Genomic DNA, 12,160 nt, shown 5'->3' with positions numbered 1-12,160 from the left:
ATAAGAGAGAAGACAAAGAGATCAAAAATGAGACATTAATACTACAGAAATACAACAGCTCATCAGAGACAATAATGAACAACTAAATGCTAACAAATTAGAAAACCTAGAGGAAATACATAAATTCCTGGATGCATACAACCTACCAAGATTGAATCAGGAATAAATAGAAAACCTGAACAGACCAATAATTAGTAGCATTGAAATAGTAATTTAAAAATCTCCCAACAAAGAAAAGCCCAGGACCAGATGGATTCACTGCCTTTTCTAATACACATATAAACACCAATCATCCTCAAACTATTCCAAAATATTAAAGAGGAGGGAACTCTTCCTAATTCATTCTATGAAGCCAATATTACCTTCATATCAAAACCAGAGAAGGACATAGCAACAACAACAACAAAAACTACAGGCCAATATCCCTGATAAACATAGATGCAAAAATCCTCAACAGTATACTAGCAAACCAAATTCAACAACACATCAAAAAGATAATATATCATAATCAAGTAAGATTTATGTGAGGAATGCAACAATAGTTTAACATACACATATCAATAAATATGGCATGGCACATCCGCAGAATGAAAGACAAAAACCATATGATTATCTCAATAGGCACAGCAAAAGCATTTGATAAACTTCAATATCTTTCATGATAACAACTCTCAACAAACTAGGCATAGAAATAACAGACCTCGAAATAATAAAGGTTATATACAACAAATCCAGAGTCAACATTACACTAAATGAGGAAAAGTTGAAATCATTTACCCTAATTACTGGAACAAGACAAGGATGCCCATTTTAACCATCCCCATTCAACATAGTACTAAAAGTCTTAGCTAAAACAATCAGGCAAGAGAAAGAAAAAACCATGCAAACTGGAACAAAGGAAGTCAAATCATCCCTATTTGCAACAAATTTAATAAAGCTGCAGAACACTTACAATCAATAAACAATAATTAGTAGCATTTCTATACACAATAATAAAACAGACAAAGAAATCAACAAGGCAATCCCACTTACAATAGGTAATAAAAAAAAAAAAAACCTAGAAATAAATTTAACCAAGGTAAAAGATCTCTATAAGGAAAACTACAAAACACTCATGAAAAACACTGAAGAGGACACAAACAAATGGAAAGCTATCCCATGCTCATGAATCAGAAGAATTAATATTATTAAAATGATCACACTGCTTCAAGCAATATACAGCTACAATGCAATTTTATCAAAATACCAATGTCATTTTCCCCAAAATATAAAAAATAATCCTATAATTCATATGGAACAAAAAAAGAGCCCAAAGAGCCAGAACAATCCAAAGCAAAAAGAACAAAGCTGAAAGTATCACACTACCTGACTTCAAAATATATTACAAAGCGATAGCAACCAAAACAGCATGGTATTAGTATAATAACGGACACAGAATATAGAACCAATGAAACAGAATATAGAACCCAGAAATAAAATCACATATTTACATCCAACTGATTTTTGACAAAGGCACGAAGAATATATACTAGGGAAAATACACCTTTTTAACTAAATTTTCCTGGGAAAGTTGTACTGCAATATGCAGAAGAATGAAACTGGACTCCTATCCTCAACATACAAAAATCAACTCTAGATACATTAAAGACTCAAATGTAAGACCTGAATCTGTAAAAATTCTAGAAGAAATTATAATGAAAACACTTCAGGACATTGGTCTATGCAAAAAAATTTACAGCTAAGACCTCAAAAGCATAGGAAACTACAACATAAATAGACAAATAAGACTATATTGACTAAAGAACTTCTCTATAGCAAGATAAAAACATTAACAGTGTGATGTACTAATCTGTTGAATGGAACAAAATGTTTGCAAATTATTCAACCAACAAAGGACTAATATCTAGAATATGCAGGGAACTCAAACAACAGCAAACAATTTTTAAGTGGACAAAGGACATGAATAGACATTTCTTAAAAGAAGACATACAAATAGCTAACAAGCATACGAACAAATGCTCAACATACTAATCACCAGGGAAACACAAATCAAAACCACAATGAAGTATTATCTTACCTCAGTCAGAATGCCTGTTATTAAAAAGCCAAAAAAATATATAACATACTGGTGCTGATGTGGAGAAAACTCTTGTAAACTGTTGGTGGGAATCTAAGTTAGTACAACCACTATGGAAAACGGTATGGAGATTTCTCAAAGAACTAAAATGACAACTACCATAGCTCCAGCAATCACACTACTGGTTATCTATTCAAAGGAAAATAAATTGATATATCAAAGGGATTCCTGCACTGGCATGTTTATTGCAACACTATTCACAATAGCAAAGACATGGAATCAACCTAAATGTCCATCAATGGATGAATGGATAAAGAAAATGTGGTACATATACATAATGGAATACTATTCAGCCATTTAAAAAATAATGAAATCATGTTATTTGCAGCAACATGAATGAAACTGGGGTTATTATGTTAAGTGAAATAATCAAGTCACAGAAAGAAAACTATCACATATTCTCGCTCATTTTTATGAGTTTAAAAAACTTGATTTCACAAAAATACAGAGTTGAATGATAGATACCATATGCTGGGAAGTGTGGTTGGATGGGATGAAGACAGGTAGGTTAACACATATAAACAAACAGTTAAAGGAAAGGTATAAGTTCTACCATTCAACAGCAAAGTGAGTGACTATAGTTAATAACAATGTATTGTATATTTTAAACTAGCTAGAAGAGAGGACTTGAATTTTTCTTAACACATAAAGATGAGAAATAACCCAAAATGATGTACACCTCAAATACCCTGACTTCATAATTACATATTTTATGCATGTAACAAAATAACATGTACTTTATAAATATGTAAAATATTATGAATTTATAATAAAACAAAAAGACATGGCTCCCACTAGAACAGTTACAAAAGCAAAATAAAATTCAAAAATTATCTGTTCAAAGGTATTAGAGAGCTGCAAAAGCTTTGAGGATGACAGGAGTGTAGGCATCAGAAGGCAGAAAAACATAAAAAAGTGAGTCGACACACTACAACCCTGATTCCTCTGGTGCCATTTACTGATTCTGTGCACACATAAGAGGATATCTACATAGTAAAAGTAACTCTTAACACAATATTGTAAAATCGATTCTAGATTGTTTAATATGAATTATGGAAAGTAAAAGGGAAAGCTTTTAGAAGAAAACATACGAGACAAAATTCATGACTTTGGGTTAGGCAAAAATTTATTAATTAAATAAGCTACAAAACATACTAAGCATAAAGAATAAATTATAAGAAAAACTATATTAAAATTAAGTATTATTATTAACTATACCATGCCACTGAAACAGTAAAGAAATCCTCTCAGTCCATAAGCAATAGACTCAAACCTATAGATGAATGGGTAAAAGACTTTAACAGACATTTGACAAAAGAAGATATACGAATGGACAGTGAAATATGAAAATGTGCTCAATTTCACGACATCAGGGAAATGGAAATTAAAACCAAAATTCAATGTCACCAAAATGGCTAAAATTAAAAAGTAAACAAAACTGAAGTGTGGAAGGCAGAATTCTAAGATCCATGAGTTCAGAATCTTTGTCTGTATAGACTTTGTGTAATCCCCAACCTTAAAGTATGGGCAGCATCTGTAAATTGGTTCTAATACAATATGACAAAAGTGAATGAATTGTGCATAGATAATTAAGGTCTCTAATCTGTTTACTTTAAGTTAATAGAAAAGAGTATTCTGATTTCTTTGAGCAGTGTTTTGTAATTCTCATTGCAAATATCTTTTACCTCCCTAGTTAGTTGTATTCCCAGGTGTTTTCTTCCTTTTGTGGCAATTGTGAATGGGATCGCCTTTCTGATTTGGCTCTTGGTTTGGTTGTTGTTGGTGTATAGGAATGATAGTGATTTTTGTATACTGGCTTTGTATCTTTCAACTTTGCTGAAGTTGTTTATCAGCTGGAGGAGCTCTTGGGCTGAGACTGTAGGGTTTTCTAGATAAGAATCCTGTCTGCAAATAGAGATAGCTTGACTTCCTCTCTTCCTGTTTGGATGTCCTTTATTTCTTTCTCTTGCCTGATTGCTCTGGTTAAGACTGCCAATACTATGCTGAATAGAAATGGTGAGAGAGGGCATCCTTGTCTTGTGTTGGTTTTCAAGGGGGAATGCTTCCAGCTTTTGCCCATTCAGTATAATGTTGGCTGTGGGTTTGTCATAGATGGCTTTTATTATTGTGAGTTATGTTCCTTCAATACCTATTTTATTGAGAGCTTTTAACATGAAGGGTGTTGAATTTTATCAAAAGCCTTTTCTGTGTTTATTGGGATAATCATGTGGTTTTTGTCTTTAATTCTATTTATGTGATGAATCACATTTATTGATTTGCATGTATTGAACCAAACTTGCATCCCAAGGATGAAGACTACTTGATGATGGTGGATTTGCTTTTTGATGTGCTGCTGGATTCAGTTTGCCAATATTTTGTTGAGGATTTTTTCATTGATGTTCATCAAGGATAATGGCCTGAACTTTTCTTTTTTTGTTGTGTCTCTGTCAGATTTTGGTATCAAGTAGATGTTGGCTTCATAGAATGAGTTGGGGAGGAGTCCCTCCTACTCAATCTTTTGGAATAGTTTCTGTAGGAATGCTACCATCCCTTCTCTGTATATCTTGTATAATTTGGCTGTGAATCCATTAGGTCCCAGGCTTTTTTTAGTTGGTAGGCTATTTATTACTGATTCAATTTTGGAGCTTGTTATTGCTCTGTTCAGAGAATCAATTTCTTCCTTGCTCAGTCTCAGGAGGGTGTATGTGTCCAGGAATTTAACCACATCTTCTAGGTTTTCTAGTTTATGTGTGTAGAGGTGTTCAGAGTAGTTTCTGATAGTTGTTTTTATTTCTGTGAGGTTGGTAGTAACATTGCCTTTGTCATTTCTAATTGTGTTTATTTGGATCTTCTCTCTTTTCTTCTTTATTAATCTAGCTACTGGCCTATCTATTGTATTATTTTTTTCAAAAAACCAAGTCCCGGTTTTGTTGATCTTTTGAATGGTTTTTCATGTCTATATATCCTTTAGTTCTGCTAGCTTTGGGGATGATTTGTTCATGCTTCTCTTATACTTTCAGCTGTGAATTTAGGTTGTTAATTTAAGATCTTCCTAACATGTGATATGGGCATTTAGTGCTATAAATTTCCCTCTTAACAGAGAAGACACAAACAAATAGAAAAACATCCCAAGCTCATAGATAGGAAGAATCAATATGACTAAAATGACTATACTTCCCAAAGTAATTACAGATTCAATGCTATTCCTACCAAACAACCAATGACATCCTTCAAAGAACTAGGAAAAACTGTTTTAAAATTCACACGGGACATAAAAGAGCCCAAATAGCTGAGGCAATCCTAAGCAAAAAGAGAAAAGCTGAAGGCATCTTGTTACCTGACTTCAAACTATACTACAAGGCTACTGTAACCAAAACCGCAAGGTCCTGGTAAAAAACAGGCGCATAGACCAATGGAAAAGAACAGACAGCCCAGAAATAAGGCCACACATCTACCATCTGATCTTTGACAAAGCTGACAAAAACAAGCAATGGTAAAAGACTCCCTGTTCAATAAATGGTGCTGAGATAACTGGCTAGCCATATGTGGAAGACTGAAACTGAATCCCTTCCTTTTACCATGTACAAAAATCAACTCAAGATGGATTTTAAAGACATAAATGTAAAACCCAAAACTATAAAAATCCTGGAAGATAACCTAGGCACTACCATCCTGGACATAGAAACAGGCAAAGATTTTATGAGAAAGACACCAAAATTAATCACAACAAAAACAAAAATTGACAAATGGGATCTAATTAAACTTAAGAGCTCCTGTATAGCAAAAGAAACATCACCAGTGTAAACAGACAACTTACAGAATGGGAGAAAATATTTGCAAACTATGCATCCAACAAAGGTCTATTATCCAGCATCTATAAGGAACTTAAACAAATTTACAAGAGAAAAATAACCCCATTAAAATGTGGTCAAAGGACATGAACAGACACTTCTCAAAAGAAGACATACATGCGGCCAACAAGCATATGAAAAAAAGCTCTATATCACTGATCATTAGGGAAATGCAAATCAAAACCACAATGAGACACCATCTCACACCAGTCAGAATGGATATTAATAAAATGTCAAAAAAATAACAGATGCCAGCAAGGTTGTAGAGAAAAGGGAACACTTATACATTATTAGTAGGAGCGTAAATTAGTTGAATCATTATGGAAAGCAGTATGGTGATTCTCCAAAGAGCTAAAAGCAGAAACACCATTTGACCCAGCAATCCTACTGCTGGGTAAATACCCAGAGGAATATAAATCATTCTACCATAAAGGTACATGCATGTGAATGTTCATTGCGGCACTATTCACAACAGTAAAGACATAGAATCACCTAAATGCCCATCAATGACAGATTAGATAAAGAAAAAGTGGTATATATACACCATGGAATACTATGCAGCCATGAAAAATGAGATTGTGTATTTTGTGGGAACGTGGATGGAGCTAGTATCCTTAGCAAACTAACGCAGGAACAGAAATCCAGATACCAACTGTTCTCACTTATAAATGGGAGCTAAATGATAAGAGCTTATGAACACAAAGGAAATAACAGACACCGGGGTCTACTTGATCAGGGAGGGTGGGAGGAGGGATGGGAGCAGAAAAGATAACTGTTGGTACTGAGCTTAATACTTGGGTCATGAAATAATATGTACAACAAATCCTAAAACATATGTTCGCTATGCAACAAACCTTCACATGTACCCCCAAACCTAATTTTTTTTTTTTTTTGAGTTGGAGTTTCACTCTTGTCATCCAGGCTGGAGTGGAATGGCGTGTTCTCAGCTCACTGCAACCTCCACCTCTCAGGTTCAAGTGATTCTCCTGCCTCAGCCTCCCGAGTAGCTGGGATTACAGGCACACGCCACCACGCCTGGGCAATTTTTTTGTATTTTTAGTAGAGACGGAGTTTCACCATGTTGATAAATTCTGTATGGATATGACCTAATCAGGTGAGCCTTTTGAAAAAGGTCTAGAAGTAAGAGCAAAAACTCTCTCCATTGATGGTTTTGAAGAAGGAAGCTGTCAAGAATTAGACAACTACAAAGAAATTAGCTCTGCCAAAAATGGGAAGAGCTTGGAAAAGAATCCATTCCTAGTCAAGCCCCTAGATGAGAACACAGCCTGTCCAACACCTTAATTTCAGCCTGTGAGTCCCTAAAAAAAGAATATAATTAAGCCATTTTCTAACTTCTGACCTATAGAAACTGTAAAATAACAAACATATATTGTTTTAGACCACTAAATTTGCAGTAATGTGTTATACAACAACTGCAAATGAATATATCAAGTAATTTGAAAGATGTGGAGAAACTGGGTCTCTCATATCAGGGACTGTAAACTGATAACGACCATTTTGGAAAACGATTTGGCAGTAGCTATTAATGCCAAACATATACATGAATGCTTTGACTCCACAGCTTAATTCCTAAGTATATATAAAACTCAAACCCACGCATATTCTTACCACAAAACATATACAACAATGTTCCTAAGAGTTCTGTTCACAAAGCTGATACTGAGACCTACCAATTATCTCTAATGTGCATAGGAGATATATAAATATGTTATAGTAATCTACAGGAATGCTTTATAGCAATAAAAGAATTTTAACTACACAAAACAATCAGTGAACAAGATGGATCTCATACGTATAGTGTAAAATGAAAAACACCTGACATGAAAGATTACACACTTTATTATTTAACTTATGTAAAGCTAAAGGGAAATCAGTTTCTGATACTATAAACCCCATAATGATGACTCCTTATGGAAGTAGTGACTGGGAAAAGCACAAAAGGGGTTCTAAAAATGTGAAATGTACTTTTTCTTAATCTGGATGATAGTTTACTTTTGAAAAATTTATGAATTTGTGCACTAATGACTTGTGCACAATATATGTATATTATTCTTCAATAAAAGCTTACTTAAACATTAGTATAATGATTCTCTTTACTTCTGTGTATCTCATAAACAGATATGTCTGAATGTTTCATGAGGAATCTGTAGAGATATACCAGTTCCTGTGACTTTATTTGTAAGTAATTTTTCAGGTTCTGAAAGAGAACATGAAGATAAATTTGGGGGTGGCTGTCAAGATCTCTAAATAGCATACAGTTTTAATAACACCATCAAATTAAAAAGCAATCAAAAATTGTGTGTGTGACTGGGCGCAGTGGCTCACACCTGTAATCCCAGCACTTTGGGAGGCCAAGGCGGGCAGATCGCTTGAGGTCTAGAGTTTGAGGCTAGCCTGACCAACATGGCAAAACACCATCTCTACTAAAAATAAATTAGCCAGGCATGGTGGCGTGTGCCTGTAATCCCAGCTACTTGGGAGGCTGAGGCAGGAGAATCTGTTGAACCTAGGAGGCAGAAGTTGCAGTGAGTCGAGACTGTGCCACTGCGCTCCAGCCTGGGCGACAGAGCAAGACTCCATCTCAAAAAAAAAAAAAAATTAAAAAAAGTATGTATGTGTGTATAAATTCCAAGTCAATAAGAAATAGATTTTCAGGAGAAAAAAATAGAAAAATACCATAAAGGAGCAATTTATTAATGTAAATAAGCTCAAAATATAATTTCTGAAATAAGTAAATACGATTTCTAATCTGCCAATTGCAATATTGGCTTAAATGAATATTAACCAGTGTTAATCAGACTGCGGGCAAACAGGCATGCTCCACCTTTACTGCTGGCAATGTAAATTATTCAACTTGTTTGAAGAATAGCTTGCATATTATTAACCTAGCAATTCAAATTCTGAAAATTTATAATATAATCAGAGCTGTATTTTAAGAAGCATATAATATATGCATATTACTGACATTAATAGTTGAAAATACTAGAAAATATCATGGAGAACACATTACCTTCTCAGTAGCTGATACAAACTTTCCTTTGTAGGGAGAGAGTCAACTTTGTTGAAAAGATGCAACTGAAATGAAAGAGTAGAGACATTTTTGTCATGTGAATATTCATTTGACCACACACAAGTTATTGAAAATATTATTTTTAAGCTTAATATCCAGAATATGTGTACTCCATTTAAATACTGGTAGACAATTTATAAGCTACTAATATGCGTTATACAGAAAAGAAAAACATTTTCTTGAAAATCTCTTGGAAACTTAAGAAGAGTGGAGTTGAAACAAAACGATACAATAAAAATACTTTATTAATATCTTCAAGGAATTTTTCAGTTTCATTAATCTTGCTTTGTTTAGCCTAAGTTAATAATTAACCTAGTTTTAAACAATAACATTAAAAGCTTTGAAATTTTAAGACCATCTTTTCTACCTACATCCCTACTCAGCAGGGAACAGAAAGTCTATGAAAATCTCTCCCATTGTTGTCACATTTGCAAATACATTTAAAAGCATTTTTACTATGCTGCAATAAAGCTGATATATGAGGGGGTCTTCAAAAAGTTCATGGAAAACGTGTTACGAAAAAACAGGCTGGGTGCAGTGGCTCACACCTGTAATCCCAGCACTTTGGGAAGCCGTGGTGAGCAGATCACGAGGTCAGGAGATTGAGACCATCTTGGCTAACATGGTGAAACCCCATCTCTACTAAAAATACAAAAAATTAGCCAGGCATGGTGGCATGCTTCTGTAGTCCCAGCTACTTGGAGGGCTGAGGCAGGAGAATCGCTTGAACCCGGGAGGCGGAGGTTGCAGTGAGCCGAGATTGCGCCACTGCACTCCAGCCTGGGTGACAGAGCAAGACTCCGTCTCAAAAAAAAAAAAAAAAACCCAGGGACCAGGCACGGTGGCTCACGCCTGTAATCCCAGCACTTTGGGAAGCCGAGGTGGCCAGATCACCTGAGGTAGGGAGTTCGAGACCAGCCTGACCAACATGGAGAAACTCCGTCTCTACTAAAAATACAAAATTAGCCAGGCATGGTGGCGCATACCTATAATCCCAGCTATTTGGGAGGCTGAGGCAGGAGAATCGCTTGAACCCAGGAAGCAGAGGTTGTGGTGATCCGAGATCGTGCCATTGCACTCCAGCCTGGGCAAAAAGAGCAAAACTCCATCTCAAAAAAAAAAAACAAAAACAAAAACAAAAAAAAAACAGTGTATGAATTTCAATTTTTTGCACCAAAATAACTTGTACAAGTTATTGTTATCACATTTCTGAGAAGGATCTAGTTTGAAGCACTAATAAGAAAAAGACATCAGTGTGAAAACAGCCTCTATCAGGGCAACAGGAATTCTGCTAAAATTGAAGCAAGAACAAACAGCATATTGATGGTGAATCTTAAGTGAAAGAATGGTGAAATCCCTGATGCTTTACAAGAAGATTATTGGGACAATGGTCCCAAAGAAATCAGCAGCTTACAAATGAATAACTCATTTTTAGGAAGGGATGAGATAGTGTTGAAGAGGATGACTACAGCTACAGACCACCCACATCAATTTGTGAGGAAAAAAAAATTAATTTTGGCTGTGCCCTAATTGAAGAGGACCAATGTTAACAGCAGAAACGATAGCCATCACCATAGACATCTCAATTGGATCAGCTTACACAGTTCTGACTAAAAACATTAAAGTTGCGTGAACTCCACTTCATGGGTGCCAAAATCTTTGCACCCAGACCAGCTGCAGACAAGACCAGAATTTTCAATGGAAATTTTAAAGAAGTGGACACCCAATAGTGGGATTTCTGGGTCAAATGGTAATTCTGTTTTCAGTTCTTTGAGATATCTCTAGACTGTTTTCCATAGAGGCTGAACTAATTTACATTCCCACCAATAGCACATGAGCATTCCCTTTTCTCTGCATGCACACCAACATGCGTTGTTTTCTGACTTTTAAAAATAGCTGTTCTGAATGGTGTAAGATGATATCTCAGTGAAGTTTTAATTTGTATTGCTCTGATGATTAGTGACGGTGAGCATTTTTTCATGTGTTTGTTGGCTACTTACATCTCTTCTTTTGAGATGCCTGTTCAATGCCTTGCCCAGTTTCTAATGGAGTTGTTTGTTTCTTGTTGAGTTCCTTGTAGATTCTGGATATTGATCCTTCATCAGAAGGATAATTTGCAAATATTTTCTCCCATTATGCATGTTGTTTATTTACTCTGTTGATTATTTCTCTTGTGGTGAAGAAGCATTTTAGTTTAAGTCCAATTTTCTATTTTTATATCAACTCAAAGGAAATCATTATATTAAAAATACACATACATTTATATGTTTATCACAGTACTATTCACAATAGCAAAGTCATGGAACCAACCTAAGTGTCGATCGACAGATAAGTGGATATAGAAAATGTGGTATATAAACACCATGGAATACTATGCAGCCATTATAAAGAATGAAATCATGTTCTTTGCAGCAATAAGGATAGAGCTGGACTCCATTATCCTAAGTAAACTAACTCAGAAACAGAAAATCAAATGCCACATGTCCTTACTTATAAGTGGGAGCTAAACAAAGCATACGCATGGACCTGAAGATGGAAATAATAGACACTAGGACTCCAAAACAGGTGAGAGTATGGGGGGCGAAGACTGAAAAAGTACACATTGTGTAAAATGTTCAATATTTGGGTGATGGGTACACTAGAAGCCCAATCCCCACCATAAAACAATATATACATGTAAAAAATATACACATGTACCACGTTGAATTTAAATTAAAAAAAAATAAACAAATGGGATCGAGATCCTGAAGTAGTTCTTTGAAGAACTGCAACAGTAGATGAAACATGGCTTTACCAATATGATCCTGAAGACAAAGCACAATCAAGGCAATGACTAACAAGAGATGGAAGTGGTGCAGTCAAAGCGAAAGCACACCAGTCAAAAACAAAGGTCATGGCAATAGTTTTCTGTGATGCTCAAGGCATTTTGTTTGTTGACTTTATGGACGACCAAAGAACAGTAACATCTACTTGCTACAAGTGTTTGGAATTAGCCAAAGCTTTAGCAGAAAAATGCCCTGGAAAGCTTTGCCGGGAGTCCGTCTCCATCACCACAATGCACATGCTCATTTCTCTCATCAA

At 35.2% G+C, this 12,160-nt stretch overlaps 1 long non-coding RNA gene across 1 annotated transcript in view; it reads right to left on the bottom strand.

Moving 5' to 3' along the window:
• Positions 1–9,084, bottom strand: part of LOC134736473 (uncharacterized) — a 46,465-nt gene extending 37,381 nt beyond the window's left edge. The window contains exon 1 of the long non-coding RNA XR_010120499.1: positions 9,020–9,084. This is a non-coding gene — a long non-coding RNA (uncharacterized lncRNA). The remainder of the gene's footprint in view (positions 1–9,019) is intronic.
• Between the last annotated feature and the right edge of the window lie 3,076 nt (positions 9,085–12,160).

Source organism: Symphalangus syndactylus, chromosome 4 (assembly GCF_028878055.3).
Source record: "Symphalangus syndactylus isolate Jambi chromosome 4, NHGRI_mSymSyn1-v2.1_pri, whole genome shotgun sequence".
NCBI classification, from domain to species: Eukaryota; Metazoa; Chordata; class Mammalia; order Primates; family Hylobatidae; genus Symphalangus; species Symphalangus syndactylus.
This window is presented reverse-complemented; position numbering and strand designations above follow the sequence as displayed.